Here is a 23,783-nt window from a genome sequence, read left to right on the forward strand (position 1 = left end):
AATATTTGGGGCTAAGCGGGATGAAGTTACAGGAGAATGGAGAAAGTTACACAACACAGAACTGCACGCATTGTATTCTTCACCTGACATAATTAGGAACTTGAAATCCAGACGTTTGAGATGGGCAGGGCATGTAGCACGTATGGGCGAATCCAGAAATGCATATAGAGTGTTAGTTGGGAGACCGGAGGGAAAAAGACCTTTAGGGAGGCCGAGACGTAGATGGGAGGATAATATTAAAATGGATTTGAGGGAGGTGGGGTATGATGATAGAGACTGGATTAATCTTGCACAGGATAGGGACTGCTGGCGGGCTTATGTGAGGGCGGCAATGAACCTTCGGGTTCCTTAAAAGCCATTTGTAAGTAAGTAAGTAAGTAAGCCTATAAATGATTATGTAAAATGCCTATGGATTTCTTTAAGATAGTTAAACAAATATTTTTAATATCTTGGGATGTCATGATATTGTTTTAAAATGTCAGTAGTATATTTATACGCCGATCCGCGGGCACCAAAAAGCAAACCCCTCACCTCCCGTGTGTAATCAATTGCATTATATCTCTCACTCAAGTGAGGAACACATGGGCGGTAAATGACTTGTTTTTCTTCATCAACCGCTAATGCTTGAGATACATCCTTTTCGAACTGTACAGTTGGGTCCATATAAAGAAAGACACTCTTTCAGCTTTCCCAATAACGGGACTGCCTCATTGGACAAAGCATAACACACAGAGTGAAAACAAAAACAGACCACAAAAGAGAAATGTAGGGAACGAACAAAACGGGGAAATTGAGTACAGGATTGATAATAGCATACATATAACAGGCCTAAAAGTAACAAACAAACGGATTAGACGTTCAAACAAAAATTCTTCCTTTTTAAGAAACATAGAAACATAGAAGTGGTATTTTAAAATGGCAAGTGATCCTCTGATAGCAGTAAGGGAAACATCACGAATGAAGTCGTTGTTCAGCTGGAACTTCTAGCAGAAACTGACAAAGAGGCGAGGTATTGTGCCCCTAGCGCCAACCATTAGCCCAACTACTTCAATGGAGGTGAGGTGATATTTCTCCAAATAGAATGGAACTGTGGGCTCATAAATTCTGCATTTTTCTGCGTGGATTTCAGCGGGCTGTTGTTCCTGTGCCTCGAACCTAATTGTCAGGTCGATAATGTAGGCGGATGTAGAGCCTGGTGGAATGTCAATTCGCCGACAGGATCCCTCTTGAGAGATGCCATGGACTACTTCGTGTACAGTGAGATCTTTCTTCCTCAAGGCTTCGGCAATCATGGACCTGATTCTGTGATGTCTAGAGTTCCGCAGTGTCTCGCTGAAAGGACAGGCATCCAATTACTGCCTTCTTCTTTTGTCTATTAAGAGCAACTATATCCTCTCGTCTGTTACTGCCATCCTCAGATATACAATATACTTCTTCATATACTTCAAGATTTTTATTTTTCCTTAAATGTGAGGAAATATAAGAGCGAACACTATGATGACGTACTTTGCGCAATAAATCTCCTTTAGGACATAATCCTAGCACATGACCAAGAGTCTCAGTCGGCTCACATCCTGGAGTTCTACACTGTCGTGAAGTCGTTGTTCGCCCTGGTACTGATCTTACTGCTGCAGTATTGCATGACATTTTAATGGCAGTGGTCCATTCTGATGACGATAAGTAATCCTTTTCTGTTACTCATCCAAGAATTTACTTTTGGTTCATCTTGGAAAACTGATACTCCATTTCCTTTATGCTGAAGACTAGCCCAAGCATTATACGTTTTCTTTTGTAAATGTTTTCTGATTTGACGTCCAGTTTGTGGAACAGAATTGTTATTATATTGGATTGCTAAATTTCGTAAAGATTCTTCAATCTCGGACACTAAATTTCTACTAATATGAAGATGTTTATCATCAACTTGGAGTAATGTCTAAGCAATATTAAAGTGCTGAATATTAGCCTCCCATTCGAATTTAACCAAGTTCAATCCCCTAACATTTCGAGGAGCATAAAGCATATTATTCGGACAATCATGTGGTAGATTTAACATTTCTTTAACAGCTGACCGAATTAATTTATCGACATCTTCAAGAAAAGAAACTGGAATCTTGCTCAATGGAGTACACTGTAAATGATAAGTAAATCCTGGCCATATATTGATTGATTGATTTATTGATTGATTGAGAATGTGAAGTTTTTTATCTGGTTTCAGAAGTGTGGAAGTTGATAAGCTATTTAGGTCACTTTCTAGTTTTTTAATAAGATTAGTTTTATCAAGAACATCACCCATGCTACATCAAAGGTACCGACACGAAGTGTCCACACTTTACGCTGTTGTACCCAACAGCGAGCGCAATTTATATAAGTTGAAAAGGCGTGTTGTAACACATAATATTTTGTGTTTTTCTGAAAGCCAATATTACCGTTCTTCATTAACAGCCGAAATATTAAGTTTCATGCGCCTCATTAAGGAAATGGAACAGTGTTTATAGCTAAGGTCTGCAAAGTAACCAACAAGAGAGTTAGAATGAAGCCATCTTGGTGACCAACATGCTAACGTGTCATCTGTGCCTCATTAAGAAAAAAACAACATTGTTTATAGCTAAGGCTTACAGAGTAATCAACATGCTATCATGTCGATGACATGTTAACGAACATAATTACTTTCGAAACTTACTCAAATCATTTTCATTTTCAATACGTATCGAAAATTGCATGAAAACAGGTATCCGGGGTACGGTATTGTATTCAGTACCTACGGAAAATGTATTCAAATCGATTGAATACTCGATGATAGCTCATACTGCAGTTACAAGCTACATCTTGACACACGGAAAAAGCAATATACAGTACAGTATAATAATATTTACTTACAAATGGCTTTTAAGGAACCCGCAGGTTCATTGCCGCCCTCACATAAGCCCGCCATCGGTCCCTATCCTGTGCAAGATTAATCCATTCTCTATCATCATATCCCACCTCCCTGAAATTAATTTTAATATTATCCTCCCTTCTACGTCTCGGCATCCCCAAAGGTCTTTTTCCCTCCGGTTTTCCAACTAACACTCTATATGCAGTTCTGGATTCGCCCATACGCCCAAATGTCTGGATTTAATGTTCCTATGTTGTGTAACTTCCTCCATTCTCCTGTAACTTCATTCCTTTTAGCCCCAAATATTTTCTTAAGAACCTTATTCTCAAACACCCTTAATCTCTGTTCCTCTCTCAAAGTATTATTATTATTATTATTATTATTATTATTATTATTATTATTATTATTTATATAATCAAGTTGTGTAAGCATCTTTGGATAGGACTTTTAAAAACTTTTTTTCTAACTTTCATTCTCTATTCACAACAAAACTGAAAAATAAATTGTACGGTTACATCACAGTCTACTATATACAGTCGCGAAGCTTGAGGTGTTTTTTTTGCAAATCTCGTGATAAAGCGCTCCAAGCGGTTAGCAACTAGAAACAATAGACTGTCCATGATCGACTTTGGACTGTGTCGTATTTCTATCGAGTGATAGCTCATTGCGTATTTCACATTGATGCTTGTGAAATGTTCGTTATTGGTTGTAATGAAAATGTTAATGGCTAAAATATAGTAATTGGAATAATAATATGGGACAAGGAGGAGACGTTTGTAGTGCTATAAATTGCAGCAACAGTAAGAGAAAGAGGCCAGAGTTATCCTTTTTCCGATTTCCGAAAGATTCAGAAAGGTTCCTGGGTTTCCACAAGAATGCTGTACAGAAACAAAACTCTTAATTTGAAGTTCTTTGTGACTGTTAGAATACATTATATCTTTAAATTTCACAATGAAATGTTTCAGTCTAACCGAAAGGACATTAGATACCGGTTAAAGAGGCTGCTAAATTTCCAGAGAAATAAAGGTTAGGTCTACTTTTTTTTTTTCAGAGGATATATTTTTAAGTGTAGCTATTAATTTTGTTATTATTTTTATGTGTTATTTTACTAAACACGTAGAAAAATTAAGTTTGTTTTAATGAAATTTATTGATCACGTTTTATTTTCAATTGGTCGGATTATTATTGCTTAGGCCTACTTTTTTTTTTCAAAGGATATGTTTTTAATTATAGCTGTTAATTTTGTTGTTATTTTTATTTGTCGCTTTACTAGAGACGTAGAAAAAGTTTGTTACAATAAAATTTATTGATCACGTTTTATTTCCAATTCTGGTGTAATTATTATTGCTTAACCTCATCCCACTTTGTTAACTACTTAAGCCTACACTACAAGTACCGGTACACGTAAGTTACTCCATTAATTCATATTTCCATTATTATTGTTGTAAAGAGAAATGCAAATTAATATTTATTGGTTTCATAGTTAATTATCGCTATAATCTTGAATGAGTGAAGCTATTATAGTAAATTTCAGTTCGTTTTGCACAAACAAAAATTATATTAACTTATTTCTTGCAGGTGTCTTCGAGTTTATGGTGGAATTTAATATACTTCATTAAAATAATAAATTAACTTTATGCATTTAATATTTCAATAATGGAAGGAAGGTGTTAATTTTTCCAAAAGAACACGACAACGAAAGTGTAACATATTTTGTCGGCTGCTAGGAGAGAGATCTGTGATGATGAGGCGATGGTAGCGATCCTAGTGGTGGGCAACTACCCATGTTTGCATTTTTACTACATATTGAGCTTCGCGACTGTATATAGTAGAGTGGTTATATACTCGTACCGGTGCGGTAGAATGGAAGAAGGGATATTTTCTATCTCGTTGGATATTCCAGAGCCATCTATATACAGATGGCTCTGGATGTTCAGAGAGTGAGGGCTGTATAGGTAGAAATAAATTATTGTAAATTGAAAAATAATTGCAAAAATTATTCTTTTAATAATCCAGAATTTCGCAGGACCGTGTTCAATGCGTACAGAACAGTACACCACCGTACTTATAGGCCAAAGTATAGACAGAGCCATTGGTACGAGTCAAACCGCACAGTTGATGACACTGATTCTGTTGTCTAGGGAATGTCTACCACAGTTGGCTATACTGGGCAGATACGCGAGTCACCGAGAAAGGTGGCGTAAACTATTATTTTGAGGTTAAGAAATCCATACCATTGGTGATTATTTTCCCAATCACTGACTTTTCATAGGTGAGTATCATTTAGTACGTAAATTGTGTGTCAAGGAAATGTATTGTTCATGTAGCTTGGAATGCATGGAAACAAAATATTATTGTGAAATTGTGTTAAATTTTGTTGTAAGTTTTTATATCGACAAGGTACTGTATTAGTAGTTGACATATCACTAGGCCCTACTACTTGTAACTTGGCGATTAAACATTCATAATTAAGTATATATAAATGTGTTTATAAGCCACTTGTCATGTAATTGATGGGATGGCACAGGGATGAAAATAGGGTAATTCTAAAGATACAATGGAAAGATATGTCATATCACTTAAATAATACCCTCAACTAACCCTAACTTTGTCATATACAGTACGTTCTTTATGGGTTAAATGAGGGGCTAGCTAAGTAAAATTAAGCCAACCAACAACTATGGAATAACTAACACTTAAAAGTTCACGTGTGTTAGCAGTAGTGAAATTGTAGATCTACCATTTATTTTTGTGAAACTAATATTAAGGAAGGGAATGTTACGGTCTTCTTTAAATGTTTGAAACTGGAACAATTGTGCCGGTTGTGATCCACTGTATCATTTCCCACAAATTTGGTCCACGGGAAAATACCTATTTTTACTCAGTTTGGTTCAGGGGAAATACTTGTCTTTTACGCATACATTCCTGTCATTCACTAATTTATAGTCCTGCCGTGAAGACTATATCTTAGCCTGTTTTCACAGTATTAAAATATACTGATCTGGGTATTACATTTGCACATTTGACGGTAGATAGTTGACCATGTGATGTTAGGAAGGTGAAGTTTGTTATTAGTAAATATAATAAGCCGATAATTATGTATATAGCAAATATTCGTAGGCGCCGATTTCGGGATGGGGGCGCAAGGCACTTATAGAGCTAGGAGCGTCCCCCCCCCCCAAATAAAATTAATGGAGGCATTGGCCCTCCCTCCCCTCATAATTCGAAGAGAGATTCCTCGTGTTAGAAAATTTATTTTGTTTGAAAGATAAAGTAGGACAGAAGCCAAAAATAGTTTATTTCAAATCCACAGAGATGGCCAGCTACTGCGATGAACATGTTAGAGGCACAAATGACAATGCCTCCTGCATTTGAGTTAGGTGGAACACATGATGCAGTGGTAACTGTTTGTGATCCAAATTTTTTTAGTTTAATTCACATTTTTCAGCTATTGCGATTGAGCAGAAATAATACGGAATCAACAGTTCAAATTAAAAATGTCTTTGACTGTACTTTTGCCTAATATCAGTTATTGTTAACAAATAATATTGTTAATGTTTAAAATGTTTTCATAAATACCGGTAATTAAATTTGTTTCAAAATTTAAAAGTAGGCTAGCCATTTTTTCTCTCTTTAATGAACGAGGGACTCGATGCAGCCTGAATTCATAGGCGGAGAGAGAACCATTTCCTGGGGGGGGGGGGGACAAAGCAAAACCATAGAATTCCCATATAATGGGATTATGGGAGACATCATTTACCTCCTCCCCCGTTATAGCTTGACCGTGGTACAGTATACTGGAATATGATCATATAATAAAGGTATTTTCGGGGGGTATGTTTCTTACAGTGTTACATCCATATCCGCGATGTTTCGAACCAAGTTGTATAGGGCTTGAACTGTAGGTCTACTACAAATTATAATAGGGCATAACTTAAAACAATCTCCCTCTTTTTCTCTCTCGTACATAAACACATGCATACATAAAAAAAAACTACGTTAACAGTGCTAACAGAAACTTTTTTATATGAAGCTTACCTTCCGAAGATATCATATGAAATGTAAATTCTAATTATTTTATTTAATTTCATCTTTAAGTTTACAGATTATATTGGGATCAGTTTTCTTTTTTCTGCATTGTTGTGCAGTATGTTATTCTTACATCTCCAAGTGGCAGCCTGAACACCTTCAGACTTCTAACACATGAGTACAGACTGTTACAAAAGAAACATTACAGTGCTTCCATTCCTCAAATGAGGTATATAAATTCTTATACATTCAGAAATTTAAAATAAATACAGTATTATAGTCCAGACACATGATCTGAAGACATTAATTCATCAATTTAAACACAGAAACTTAATCATAAACAAACGCAAAAAAGATCTTTTGAATTCAATAGAATAAGTAGAAAAAAAAAGAGGTCAGACAAGTTTGGGGGGCAGTGCCCCCCCATGCTCTCCCCCATAACTCCGGCTATGAGCCTGATGCTTACTGTGCTTGTGGTAAGCACATGTTTGTGAATGATACTTGTAGCCCAACAGCTGCGCTCTTGTACAAGTACAGCACACCACACTTAGGTAACCATGCTATGGTATGCCTATGGATGGTGTTATATCATTGCCTTGCAGACGAGACGTACTATCTCCAAAAATCGATTTTAGACATACGCCGGTTTTGAATACATCCTATGTAGTTTACAGATGAAGAGATGTATGAAACTGCAAGGTGATAATATGTGAATTAATGATGGTAAAATGAGTGCTTGGTCCAACACCAAAAGTTATCAGCAATTGTGCTTCAATTAGTTGAGGGACCTCCGAAAAAAAAAATCCAACCAGAATTTGAACCTGGGCCCGTGCGTTTCACAGTCAGACATTCTAACTGTTACTCCACAGCATCAACACGCAGTTTCAGTACTCATTTTTATGATAATCATCATCGCGGTTATGGACTTGTTAAGTGATCAGCGATTGCAATTTAACTACTGGTATTACTAATTATGGATAAATTCTTAATAAAGAAATCTGTCCAAAATAAAACTGCACTGACTGGAAACAGACTTATAAATTGGGTTGTAGTAGTGGCAGTAAAACTAAAAGCTCATGTTCATCATTGCTGCAAGGCTCAATGGAGGGTGAGCCAAGCAGTGAAAGGGAAAAGATACTGGTAGTGTATAAGGACCGTAATTTCCAACCATCTTGAGTTAAACAATTTCCATGGGTACTATATGAAAAATCAGATGCTGTTATTTTCTGAAAAATATATAACAACATATTAGGCCGGTTGCACACAGAATCAGATGCGACACTACATTTTGTATGTTGGTACTTGTCTCCCATTGATTTCTTATGATGTGATGCACACAGAATCAGATGCGACGCGACATTTTGTATGTTGGTACTTGTCTCCCATTGATTTCTTATGATGTGATGCACACAGAATCAGATGCGACGCGACATTTTGTATGTTGGTACTTGTCTCCCATTGATTTCTTATGATGTGATGCACACAGAATCAGATGCGACGCAACATTTTGTATGTTGGTACTTGTCTCACATTGATTTCTTATGATGTGATGCACACAGAATCAGACGCGGTACAACGGTTGCGAGCAGACACGGAGAGACAACATCGAATGACTGCTTGAAGTTCGTTGCGAGGAGACTGTCTGATAGCTGCAGTGTACTGCGCATGCATTAGTACTGGCTATGATTGCATGCTTTCACTATCTACAAATACTATTGTTGTGTATTGTACATTATTCATAATGGAGCTCGATACAGATAAATTAGTTGTTTTAGTACAGGGAAGATACTTCTGTGCAATCTTTGAAACAATATCACGACAATAATGTGGTTTCTAAAAAATATATGAGAAATTGCAAATGAGATGAAAGCACCAGATGAATAATAAGTAATAATAATAACAATAATAATAATAATTTGTAGTAAGCCTAATTCTCTGCTCTATACTCACTCATTATCAGGATGCGAATTAAGATTTCTGATGAGGGGGCGATAGAATCCTAGATAGAGAATGAATGAATGAATGGGGCCAAATGTGTCCCATTAAGGGCTATAGCCTCCCGAATGGGGGTAGCTTCTATTCCTAGAACTCATATGGGAAGCTATTTCATATGAGTTTTGTCTCTTTTAATAGTTGTGTTAGAGTCATTGTGCTTTGTTCATTTCGTCTTCACTATAATTCTAGTTATCCTACACTTTGTCACTAGACTTTGTTCTCTTCATTTCACTATAATTCTAGTCATACATTTTGGCACTCCACTTTGATCATTGTCCTACTACCACTGGCACACCGGATACAAACCAGTTAGTATTTTTCTTTCACTTGCGTTGTTTGATGTGGGTGGAGATGTATGACTAATTAGTTAGCGTCTGCTCTTGTAGTGTTCTCCAAGTCTGCCGGTCCCTTGCGGTTGTGGTCCAGTGTACTATGATGTTCTTGAAGAGGTCCGTCCATCTAGTCTTAGGTCTTCTCCTTCTTCTTCCCCTCCGGAGCTCCTACAAGGTTGTGATATGGGCCCATCTCCCTTGCTGTAAGTTAGTCTTGTTACGTGGCCTTCCCATTTCCACTTCAGAGTAGTTGCGCATTGTGATATGCTGTTTTCGCCATCTCTCTTATCTGTGCGTTTGGGATTCTGTCTTTAAGTGTTATTCCCAGAACTCCATCTTCCTCTGACAGATTTGTAGATGCTTCTTTTGCGCTTCTCTCAAGCTCCATGTCTGACATCCATACAACAGTGTTGGGTATATGCAGGTTTCTAAAGCGCTGAACCGTAGTGTACGGTTTAAAGTTTTGTCCAGCAGTATGAACTTCATGGACCAGAAGGATTTCCATGCTGGGCTATTCTTCTTCTAAGTTCTTTTTCCATGGTTTATTTAAATGCCACTAATTGCCCGAGGGAGATATATTCAGGTACGTATTGCAGTTCTGTTTGTTTGACCCTTATTAGTGTTGCTTGGCTGTTTGTCATTACTTTTGTCTTGGTCATGTTCATACTCAGGCCTATTCTTCGGCTGTGTATGTTTAGGTCTTGGAGCATTGTCTGTAAGTCATGAGCATCTTTCTCAAAAAGGATGATATCATCTGCGAATGTTAGGTTTGTAAGTTTATAACTAGGGTACGGATTTTTAAGTCGTTAAAATGTAACTTTAGGTGCCTAAAATAGGCTTAAAAGTGTAGGAAATAGTCTCTAAAGAATTGAAAATAGGCTCTAACAAAAAATAAAGTTTTGTTTAAAAACATATTCCAAATCATCAGGAATTCACTTTTGGAATTTAATAATTTTAAATGCTTATACACCGTTACCACCACTACTACTAAAAATACAAGAACAACAAATATCTAACTACTTATACATAAACTAAACAATTAAATGTGAAAAATAAGTTTTAAACATAAATTCAGTACACAAACATGTCAAATATAATCAATTTTTACTAAGCCTTGTCCGTTAAATGTCCATAATTAGCTTATATAAATTATTAATACTTTTTCTAAATTTTCAACTTAAAAGCATGCAGTCTGTCACTCAACACAAATTTGTATGCTGAAAATGAATGCTCCAAATCCACTGAAGTAACAGGAGTGTATTTCAATTTTGACACTAGTTGGACAGGAATGTTGCATTGTAAATCCGTGCTAGGATATCTGAAGCAGTACGCAGGTCCTTCAGTCCTACATTTCTCTGCAGAACTTGCTCCAGTTTATCCCGTACTTCATTTCCAACAGAACCAGGAACACATTCGGAATTTAAAATACAAATTTTCGAAATAAGAATGGGTGTTTTGACCTATTAGAGATAAAACATACTTATTAGGTCAAAATAGTTTTTTTCGTCAAAATAGGCATTTTTAGGTGCTATTAAAATACCAATTTTAGGCATAGTTTTATATGAAACGTGTACTTGCAAGTTTTTATGAACTTATCTTTTAAGGATTAAAATAGGTTTTCACCTAAAACCCGAAGCCTATAATTATAACCATTCAGACTTATTCCGTGTTTGTTTCCCCAATTTATTTCGCGAAAAACATCTTCTAGAAAGTTTGTAAAGAGTTTTGGGATATAGGGTTCCCTTGTCATACACCTCGTTCTAGTTTGAAGGGTGGTTGGTCCTTTTCTTTCTGTTGCTACTTTGGCATGTGATCCGTTGTAAATTTTGTGAAGTATGCAGATGTACTTGTGTTGAATTCCTTGTTTTTGAAGTGCTTTTAGCACACTTGCGTGTTCTACAGAGTCAAATGCTTTTGTGTAGTCCACGAACACTAGGTATAGTGGTATGTTGAATTCTTCAGTTTTTTCTATGACCTGCTTTATAGTCTGTAAGTGGTCCACTGTGCTATACCCTGATCTGAATCCTGCCTGATCTTGTGTTTGATTTTCATCCAGGGTTCTGGTCAGTCGTCTTCTGATTATTTTAGAGAACAGTTTGTATATATTTGACATTAAGCTTATGGGACTGTAGTTGTTGAGGTCGTCCTTTGTACCCTTCTTATGAAGTAGAATTATGTTATTGGTCTTCCATTGGTTGGGTATCTCTTCAGTTGTTAATATTTCGTTGAAAACTAGTGTCACAGAGTTTATCAAATGATCTTGACCGAGTTTTAAAAACTAGATAGAGAATGCCATACATAAAATTATTATTATCCACATTTGATATGTCCACACCTGTGGAGTAACGGTTAGGGCGTCTGGCCGCGAAACCAGGTGACCCGGGTTCGATTCCCGGTCGGGGCAAGTTACCTGGTTGAGGTTTTATCCAGGGTTTTCCCTCAACCTAATATGAGCAAATGCTGGGTAACTTTCGGTGCTGGACCCCGGACTCATTTCACCGACATTATCACCTTCATCTCATTCAGACGCTAAATAACCTAAGCTTTTGATAAAGCGTCGTAAAATAACCCAACAAAAAAAAAAAAAAAAAAAAACATTTGATACGGCTCAACGCTTGGTTGCACTGAGTTACTTGTCTAGCATTTTGATTATAATAATAATAATAATAATAATAATAATAATTATATCCATGAGCAGGCTTAAGAAAAGACGTGTAATTCCTAAGTTAATGATTGTTGTCAGTTTGCCAGTGATGATAATGGATCAGTATTATTTTCTTTGCTTACTTTATAGTGTACTTATACAATATACTCGTATTAAAACAATTATATTTTGTGAAGGGGGGAATAGGAGTTATCCCTGGCAGGGATGTTAATATGAATTTATGAGAGGGGGATAACTTTCCAACAGGGCGGGAATCCCCCCATCCTTCCCATTAATTCGCACCCTGATTATATTATTGATTTAATATTTTAGGCTATTTTTCTTTATTGTGAGTCGTGAAGTAGTCATAGACATACAAAAGACGTTTGTGCAGTACATTAGTTGTATTTAATCTTAAGACTCAGTCGTATAGATTTTTAGGTGTATTAAGCATCCTTAGGAAATAATAATCAAATACAATAGAAATTCTCATATAGACAGTCCTCTTTTAGTGACGCCATTTTCTAGCCTAGGCCAGTTTTCCAAAACCACACAGCTAGCAAATCAGTTGTCGCGAGCAGACAGTTTTAAGTTGTCGCAAGGCGTTGTAAAGTAAAATGTAGCATCATGCCATGCCACAACTGATTCTGTGTTCACCCAGTCTTAGAAAAACTAATTAAAGTTTCCTCCGGCTTCTTAAAATTGATTTATTATACTGTCGTTTTATCAACTGTGACGGTTATCTAGCATCTGAGTGAAATGAAGGTGATAATGCCAGCGAAATGAGTCCAGGGTCCAGTGCCGAAAGTTACTCAGCATTTGCTCATAATGGATTGAGGGAAAACGCTGGAAAAAAACTTCAACCAGGATTTGAACCCGGGCCTGCATGTTTCATGGTTATAAATGTTAACCATTACTCTATAGCAGTAGACTCTCAGACTTTTGTGCAGAGTCTTCCTCCCCCCCCCCCCCCCTCCCAATATTTCAAAGAAGCCAACACCTAAGCAAGTATTTATGCCTACATTTCTGCATAACTTATGAATGTTTCATACAAAGCACAGGAGTATTTCCAAGTTTTTGTACTTCAGTCATTCCCACAGAAAAAGGTCCAGGACACTCATCTTCAGTGTGGGCTATATGTTTCGTCATTGAGATTAAGGACCCTGCCTAAGTCGTAATAAGATCTGCTACAATATTCTCTATCATATAATTCCACTTTTCTTTCTAAATAGTCCCACAAATCACTAAATTTTCTAAGAATTCGTGGGAAAACTTTCCGTTGCAAGAACTTGACTACTTCTAGAAACAGATCTTTTGGGCAACCATTGTCGAGAAAAAAAAAATGTTACCAATGGTAGGTGAGTACAGTTAGCTATCTGCCTTCCTTAGTATCACAGTTGTAAAGATTATAAAGAATTGCCAAATAAATAAATGTCACTATTTGTGGCAAAATGAGTTTATTCGAGTTTCATGGACTGTTGATATAGGGCTATCATTCCATGCAGAAACCACATATGTCAGTATAGCTGTCTCACATTTGGAGACCTATGAAATCCTGAAAACGCGCAGAAACAACTCATGTCAAAGACATGTGCCGACACATTGGCTCCGATTCCAGATGGCAGACATCTACGATACAAGGATACAAAAATTGTTCCCACTGAATGACAAATGTCTCAATTCTGGTGGTGAATACGTTGAAAAATAACTCAACAATTGCTATATCTGTTCCAATAAAACTTTCCATAAATTTTGTTCTCTTTCTGTAAACGACCCCAGAGAAACTTATTTTTTTACGGCCTTCATAATTGCGCTCAAGTGGCAAAAATTTGTGTAAGCATTTCTTTTGACATTATTAAAATGATGTAAGAGAAAAGATTAATTTTTTTATCTGCCCCCATGATAATGTTTGCTTGTAAGTACAAAGGAGAATACCATATTTACCTTCTTCATTGGAATATCGAGACAAAATCTTGTCAATTCAAAGAGAGAAGCTTGACGATATACACAAACTAATGCATTACATACTACATGAATATCAAGAATTTTACAATAATATTCTTCAGTGACCTCTTGTGGGAAAATGAGTTCATTTATATGTTGAACTTATGTATTAAGTACACAGTAGGCCTCTGCCATATTATATCCCTAATTTGACAAATAAACTTTAGTTGAACTGAAATTATTATACTACAATTTTGATTCCTTGCAGAAACAGCACATGTCAAGCTAATATATATTGATTTATTTCATTAACAATTCATTAGATTCCAATAAATTTGCTATAAAACGACACATCTATTAGGCTTCTGTCTGAAGAAGCCAGTATTATAACCATTGATATGGTCTACCACTAGTAATACCGTTTTTTGTGTCTACTGAAAAATTTAGTTTTCATGACATGTCCTGTTTCTGCAATCCCCGATTCAATTAAGAATACATTTTGGCCACAAATTATCATCTCCTATGACATCCTGAACTTTATATCATGGATTGTGGAACAAGACATTTAACTCTAGCCATTTCCTTGCTCTAAAACATTATTAGGATAGAAGAAAGAGTTATAATGAAATGTGTTACCAACCTCAGTATTGTGGAGGGTAGACTGCAACTCGACAGCAGCCTTGAAAAATTTGTGAAGGCTTTCTATTCAGGGATATTTCCTCTTGAATATTCTGCGAGATAACCAGCGAAATGTGTTCTTCTTACTCCATAACGGAATATGTTGGCTCTCGCCTCTCTCCACACGCATTCAATTTTGTTTGTATTTCCTCTGTTATAGGGTCAACAAAGTTACAGGAATGATTTACCATCAAATGTATATATTCTTCCTCCTGCAGGCAGTCATATGCACGCCAATAGTCACTAATAATTGTTGTATCCAGCTATATAATTATACTGTTTTATCACCTGTAGAAGGGAATTACTTGATTGATCACTGACATGAATGAAGAATTTGTTACTGCCCTACTCTATAACACTGAATACCTATTGTTAGGCCACATTGAGTAGCTAGTTCTGAGAGTGGAGAAGTGGGACTAGGGGAAGGTAACCTCGTGACCTATGCATGCGATATGCAGCTCTGAGATAACATTCAGTAGGGTCTATCATCCGTTCAAAAACATTACCGCTCCATAGTCTGTACAGATCTTTTATTAAATCTCTGCCTCTGTGCAATTTCGCAGTTTGCGTTATCGGAAAGAGAAATAGCAAAAGATTGTAATGCCTTTTAATATTATGCTAAAAAGCATGGGATTTCTGCGGAAGAGATTACAGGATCGAAGACTCATTCGAGAATGACCGAACAATATTGATTGGCATTGCAGTAATATCACAAAAGTTAAATGCTTTCGCGCAGAGCAAAGACAAATATTTTATCTAGGCCTAGGCCTATATGAGTCTTGGATAAACATCGATTTCACTGTCGACCTGGTTGGCGAGTTGGTATAATGCTGGCCTTCTATCCCCAATGTTGCGGGTTCGATCCCGGGCCAGATCGATGGCATTTAAGTGTGCTTAAGTGCGACAGGCTCATGTCAGTAGATTTACTGGCATGTAAAAGAACTCCTGCGGGACAAAATTGCGGCACATCCGGCGACGCTGATATAACCTCTGCAGTTGCGAGCGTCGTTAAATAAAACACAACATCGATTTCACTTTTAAAAAATGATGGCAGAAATGAAAAGATGTTAGAAGGAAACAAGTCCAAAATGCTTATAATAGTAGATATAGGTTCCGAAACTGGATTTCTTGATGGTGGTCTCCTCATTTATAAAGGTGGTTCAACTACTGATGACTACCACAGAGAAATGATTGAGGGAGCAAGTAACTCCAAACTTGCCACCTGTCTCTTTAATGGTCCGAGTCTACTATGGACGAAATAATTTGATTGAGTGGAGATGATGGAAGTGCTAGACTAGACGCCAGTTCGGAAGATGGTCGGCTGCTAGCGTTTGCGTCGAGAGAGACAGATAGTGAGAGAAAGGCAATGTACAGCATTACCACATCGTACTTCACGCGCGCGCGCAATACAAGTAGCTGAGGAGAGAATTTCAATTTTAAAAAGACAATAATGACCTTAGCCGTTGATTACTGCAAGCATGACAAACCTTTTATCAGAACATTATCAAATCTTACGTTCTATTAATAATGCTTATACCAAGTTTTAAGATTTTTATGTGCGGTATTATTATTATTATTAGTATTATTATTATTATTATTATTATTATTATTATTACTATTATTATTATTATTATTATTATGTTATCACACAGTTTTAATACGAAATGTATACGGTGTATTACTAGAAAAAATGATACACTAGTTAATTAGAAATTGTATTTAGGTCTATTTCTAGGCGCAAATTATTTTAGCTAGTTAAATACCCTAAAAGAATAACTACGAGTACCATCTTACATTGTCACATTTCGGTCACATTTAATATAAATTAGGATTTAATAAATATTCAGTACCTGGTTTTAATGGAAGTCGCTGATTCTCTCATCAGTCCCATCTGATTCTTCAGAGTCGGATTCTCGTAGGTAGACTACATATCTAATACTGTATGTCGCAGCACACTTTTATTAGAATCATCTAATTCAGAGACTGTTTTTTCACGACGAGAATGTTTTCCAGGAGAACGAATCACATTAAAAGATTTGTTTCCTTCACTAACAATTCTTTGCACGGTTCGCAAACCCACACCACATGCTTCTGCAGTCGTCTCCTCTGCGTTGGCAATGTTGCGGCCAGCACCATGATGCCCGGCAGAGTTCTGCTCGTTAATGTTTTTAAAATAATTATACACCTTAAACACTATTTCCCGCGCCTGCCTGTGCAGTACTTGTCTTTTTATCGTATCTCCTTCCATTTATTTATCTTACACATACACATTATATGTTAGTTTTACTTATTCGATGTTTTAAAACACTTACACGTGAACAAAGTAACTCGAGAAGCACTTGTTACTGACTGATTCTGATTGGTTCTCCTGTTCAAGCTTGTGACGTCACATGCCATACAGGCTACGGCGCAACTAGAAGCTGTCCGCCTTCCGAATTGCTGTCTAGTCTAGTGATGATGGCGGGGTGGTTGTGGAATGAAAGTGCTAATGCTAGTGATAACTCTGCCTTAGGAGTGAAAAACACACTGTTTTAAGTGAGAGTAATAACATTTATAAATAAGTTATACTGTATACAGTGCAACTCCACAAATAGACTCTCACTCTCATATACATCACGATACAAGGTAAGTCAAAGCACCCTGTCTCGCTCTGCACAGGGCTAACCAGTTGAACCAGTGCAGTAGTGTGCAGATACTCGTATACGCTGATAGCATGGCAGGGAACAAAAAATATGTACTTATGTTGAAGCAGAAGTTAAAAATATTGGAACGGTTTAAAAAAGGTGAATCAATCAGAGCCATCATTCAAGAATTTGACATTTTGATCAGAACAGTGCAGTGATAAAACAAAATTCATCTAAATACAAGGCATTCTGTGGTGATTATAAGAAGCGTTGTTATTATCAGTTGATTTTAGGACGAAAACACAGCTTAATTTGTGTAATTTCCTAAATTTAATCATACACCATTTAAAAATAATTTAATACAGAAACACAACTATTACATGAAATGCTCAATAAGTTTTTGTAGCTTTATTCTCTTCAGCTCTAATCAACAATAACAATAATCCAGGTTGCCAGGCGACGATGGAAAAGATGCGAAAACAAATGAGGTGTATAAACAATTGAATGCTCTTTCATATTTAAGTATAGAAATACAGAGATGCCATTTGAAATTTCGAAGTGGGGGTGCCTGGGGACGGGAGGTGAAATCTAAAATGCAATTAAGCCTGGTTTAAGACTTCCCCCTCAATATCTAAATTTACGTGTTTTTTTTTTTTTAAATTGAATTCAATTTAAATAACTAGTTATTTAGAGTGGGATGTTTTGAAATGAAAGCCCTGTATTTGTGTGGAATGTGGCATTGTATGAGGCAGAAACATGGACATTAGGACGAAGTGAAGAGAAGAGACTAGAAGCATTGGAAATATGGATATGGAGAACAATGAAGCATGTGAAATGTACGGACTAAATAATAAATGAAGCTGTGCTGTAAAGAGTGGGTAAAGAAAGAATAATGCTGAAACTGATCAGGAAGAGGAAAAGGAATTGACTGTGTCCTGTGTCACTGACTAAGAAGAAACTGCCTACTGGAAGAAATAGTGAACGGAAAGAAGTTCAAGGCAGAAGAAGGTATCAGATGATAGATAGCATTAAGATACTTGGATCATATGCGGAGACTAAGAGGAAGGCTGAAAATAGGAAAGATTGGAGAAAGCTGGGTTTGCATTGAAAGACCTGCCCTTGGGCAGAACACTATATATATATATATATATGTTGTTTTTTCAGAATGTAAAAATGGCATTTAATTGCTAATTCATACGATAATTAAGTTGGGTAGTCTATGTCTGTATTTGTATTTTACATTGCATATAGCGTAGTCATGTTCTCATTGGAATTCCAATGTACTTGTGATGTGGATATAGAACAAATGTTTTTTGTACACTAGTACTAACTGTGTAGAATGTTGTCAATACATCTCACTTGTCGCGTTTACATAATAATCAGGACTTATGAGTCCAGCTCACTTCTTAACATGGCCCTATAATACTGTCTTCATGACACCATTCTTTATGATTTTTATGGCGTCAAAACGTAGTTTTGTCTGCTTTTAGAGTTACACCAGCTCCACCAAGAGCTTCACTTTATTTTATTAAATAATCTATAAGCACTTCTTGACAAAAGCTGTATCAGTCTACAACTGTATGATGGCCAACAACTAAATCCTCTATCATAAGCGTCTGCTGTGGAGATTACAAATGCAAAAGGAAATGCACAATTCAGAATAATTGAATCAATCATTTATGAAAGGGCTCAATTCAACTTTTTTCCACAATTTAGATTTCTACGTCTATTTGTTCCTAGACGGTAGACCCATCTATTCAGTATGAAATGAGCTTAATTCAGCAATATAATATTGGAGAATCAAGCTGTCCCGTATATCGTTCATTGTAGAAATGGCTCAATTCCTGGAGTGGAGACCTTTCTAAACTGAACTCACCTGACATTTTATGTCAGCATTTAGGACCTTATTTCATCTGACAGTAATGGATATAATAAACAGATTATGTTCAAGCAATGCAGCCACCGGCGTGGCTCAATCGGTTAAGGCACTTGCCTGCCAATCTGAAGTTGTGTTCGGGCACGGGTTCGATTCCCGCTTGGGCTGATTATCTGGTTGGATTTTTCCCAGATTTTCCCCAACCGTAAGGTAAATGTCAGGTAATCTATGGCAAATCCTCGGCTTCATCTCGCCAAATACCATCTCGCTATCACCAATTTTGACGCTAAATAATCTAGTAGCTGATACAGCGTCGTTAAGTAACCAACTAAAAAATTTTTTAAAAAGGCAATGCAATGCAAAATGGAGAGCGTTACAGAAGTATATTTCTTCAGACAAAAAACAACCCCACTCGACTCAGTGCCAGGAAAATATATGAGATGTTTAAAGAGAAATATCTCAATACTACTGTTAAATACAAGTACTATCTAAATTATTTTCATGACAATTTTAACAGGCCACAAATTGACACCTGCATAACTTGCGAAGAGCGTCTAATTAAAATTAGAAGTCCTACTTTAAATGATCATGCTAGAAAGGTGACAGCAGTGGAGCTCATGATTCATAAACGTAGAGCCCACAAGTTCTTCACATGCATGAAATGGAGAAAAGAAAGGTACCTGGAAAGTAACAGTGTCTTATCACTGCAAAATTTGGCTCTTCCATGCATCCCTGTGCAAGATGTATTTTACCTTAGACAACTTTGGGTTAGTGTATTCAACATTCACAATATTGCAAATGGCCACTGTGTCATGTATGTTTATCACGAAGGATTAGCGAAGAAAGGAGGAAATGATGTGTGTTCATTTATTTTGGACTATATTAAAAATCACGTGCCAAGAAGTGTTACTGAACTTAATTTGTACTCGAATGGATATATTGGATAAAATAAGAACCATTCTATGGTTAGAATGTGTGCTACATTAGTTGAAACTCAAAAGTTTAACAAAATAACTCATTACTTCCCTGTTAGAGGGCACTCATTTAATGCTTTCAACAGGGACTTCAGCTACATCAAGAGTGGTTCAACTTCCAACACATAAACCTTATGACAGCAACGTGCCTATACATTTTAAAAAGATTGCGGATTTGAAGAGACTTATGTGTTATATCCCATGAAGAAATTTTAGCTTGGCCTACATGCAGTGCTGATGTTATGAGTGAACTCATTGAAGTGTGTGTACTTCGGAAGTGTGAGACTGAAGTTAATTCAATGATACAAATTATTTCGTTTAATGTTATGAACTAATTTTGATGTCTTTTTATTTAATAACATTGTAATTGCTACAAAATAAATTATATAATAAACTTAACCATATCCACCATCTACATAAAGGTTATAATTTTTTGGTCTCCTCTAATATTAATTGTAGTCATATCCATTATGTTAAATTTCAGTGCAGTCAGTTTTGAAAGGGCTCAACTCCATGACTTTCATCTTAAAATTACCGGTATTTAATTAACGACAACAAAAGGTTATGCATCAGAAATATCAAACCCTTCTAGTACAATAATTTATACTAAAAAAATTAATTAAAAGTAATACATTGTAAGAGAAAAAAATGTTTTTTTCACTCTACTGAAAATTTTACTTTTTTGTCATTGAGCCCTTTCTTAAATAACTGATTCAGTTGTACTATTGACAACTTACTCCTTTTGATAAATATACTTTTTCTAGTGGTGTCTCTGTTCCTGCACTTCACTTTTTCTTCTGTTCCCTTTCCTTATAATACCACTTCCCGCAATCAAAAAGCAATTTTCCTTTGTTTAATTGCACGTTTCCACATCTGCTATAGTTCATGTTTACAGTAAGTAGATTCTTGCTATTCGGGCGATTCCTTGTGCAGAGAGGTGCTGAATTAGCGGGAGTGCTTAAAAATGTCATTAAATTTAATGTTATAAGCTGCACCGATCACTCCACTTGCAATTCTAAATCGAAACTAGAACATTCCACATAGGCCTATGGTCGACACATGTAATTATGTGAATGAAAATGTATACATATAGGCCTACAGGGTGGAAGTGAAATAACCCTGCAGATTTTCAGAGCAAATAGCTCATGTCGTATGTAACAAAATTTGTAATACTCTAAGTTATTGGTGGGAAGTTCATAGTTTTCTCAGAAAAAAATGTTTTCTCCCAAATGTTTAACAACCTCTTATTCGGTAATTATTACTAGTAGAATCGTGATTTTTGTCCATATCGATAGAAAATCTAATATAGAACCATTTATCCCTCTGGCATATTTTATTAGCATGGACGGTTTTCGTGAAAATTAAATTTAAAAACCACTAATTTCAAACCATTGAATGATGCAACCAGATTGCAATGTTGTAGTTAGGAAGATTCTCATATGAAGGTGGACCTGTGTTCGTTGACCTCTTCCATCTCTTTACAAGAAGAAAGAGGACTGTGTTAGCGAAGATGTTGCCAGACTGCTGAAACTTCCAACTTAGTTTTCTAATTAACCATGCATTTAATCACAAAACGTAATACAGGTTTTATATTTATTTAAGTGTATGCTATCATCCTTTTCAGTCAGCAGGATTATTTCACTTCCACTCTGTTATAAGTAGAGACGAGAATTTCATGCACTATAAAATCCCAAAATATGCATGCATTCATGCACTATCAAACTATGAAACATGCACGATCAAGTGAAAAGTCATTAAAATATGCACTTTCATTTTTGTTCCATATTTCTTATTTCACTTTTTGTTTTGTTTTGTTTTGCGAAGTTAACGACTAACAACATTTCTAAATTAGTTTCTGTGAGATTCCTGTGCTTGTCAGTCAATGTGTTTTTTTAGGCAGAGAATGACCTCTCTACATCGTAAGAAGTTATGGATGCAAACTTAAATGAACATATTTGTGATAGTGTCAGGTCAAATTCTTCATTCAGGTTTTTGCCACAAATAACCTTTTTCACTGAACAAAAGAATCCGTAGTCCGGGTTCGCGTTTATGACCCTGTTCAGTTTATTTTAAAAAAGTTTTGTAATGTTTTACAAAGACAACTGTCATAGAAAATATTCGGAAACAGAATAGCAGTGCTTATCTCTTTACTGCAACATTCGCAGAATACGACATCCCTAAATGATCTAATAAAATCCTTTCCTTTAATCCATTGTCCAAAGAGTACACTTTTGTAACCTTTAATTGGAGGCATATTAGAAACAATAACACACGCAAACAGAATAAACAAACACATTAACCACTTATGAGGTTCACACACTGCAAAGACAGTTTAGCGAATGATTCCAATTTTAGAAGAATCTAAATTGCTACTGGTACTGGAAAAAAGGAGAGAGTATTTACAACCTCCCTGAAAAAGGGTGCTTTTGATCTAAATTATTTGTCCGCAATTCCTCAAAATATACAACGTAATAAGTCCATTTATGACACGTGTCGCATCGTGGGTAAAGTGTTGTAGAAGTGAATTTCTGTTGTCAGTGAAGTGTCGAATTTCCGTCCAGGGAAAGGTCCTCTAACATCTTACTTTGCAAATCTTAACATTTTATTTCATTTTTCTGTTGTTTTTTTTTTCTTTTCCTTCATCAATCCTGATTCCTGAAACTAAAATAAGGGACATAAAAATCAAGAAACTGAGGTGTCCACTCAAAACCATTAAAACATGCATTTAAACTGAATATAATGTATATTATATGCATGATTAGGCTAAAAATTGCTTAAATATGCATTATGCATGTTTTTATCCCAAAAAGGCCAAAACATGCAAATATGCACGGAAAAATTACACATATTTGGAACCGAAAAGTGATGAAATGGATAAATACTCATTTTGAGCTATGTTCTATGTTCCTATAAAAACATGCATTTGCATGGAATTCTCGTCTCTAATTATAAGTAATACAGTATAGATGTATTCCGATACCCACTACAGCAAAATGAGTTCAGGGTCCAGCGCTGGAAATTATCCAGGATTTGCACTTAATGAGTTGAGGGAAAACCCCAGAAAAACCTCAACCAGGATTTGAATCCGGGTCTGTTCATTTCACGAGCGGGAGACATGCTAACCGTTACTCCACAGTGGTGAACAATGAAAGAAGTTATTGTTCGTTAGTCTTATGGTATTAGGTGTAGAGAAACTGCAGAAGAGTTTGGAATTTCTAAATCAACAGTTTCAAACATTAGCAACAATAAGACCTCAATATATATGGTGCAGTGTGGGACAATGAGGAGAGGAAGATAACGAACACTAGACAAATAAATGAAATCCTCGAAAACGAAGATATGGTGATGATGGCTTTGAAATGTTGCAGTGACATGAAAGAAATTTTCAAAGTAAATTAATCTGATGTACATTAAGTGTAGTTTCAAACTCTCAGATCTTGCAGAAATAGCTATTTAATGCCTTGCCTTGGTTGGTTCAGGAGATCGTCTAAAGTATCAGTTCAAGCTTATGTTACATGTGGAAGGCTAAAATGCTATCAACGGTATACTATTATAGTTTATGACTCAAAAACCTACTGTAATAAATAACCAGAGATGTTATAATTTTTCGTAAAACTTGGTTTACCTTCGCCATGTAACCAGCGAATAGGGATTAATAAGAATGGACACTGAGCAAAATTCCCGGCTCTGTGTTTTTTTTGTGCACATGCACTAGGTTAGCATTTGATTCCACTTAAAGTGCTAGAGGTCAGTATAATCGAGAGAGAACCCGCAAATGGTGAAACAGCAATCCCTATTTGCTAGCAAGTCTG

Source organism: Periplaneta americana, chromosome 3, assembly GCF_040183065.1.
Source record: "Periplaneta americana isolate PAMFEO1 chromosome 3, P.americana_PAMFEO1_priV1, whole genome shotgun sequence".
Taxonomy (NCBI): Eukaryota; Metazoa; Arthropoda; class Insecta; order Blattodea; family Blattidae; genus Periplaneta; species Periplaneta americana.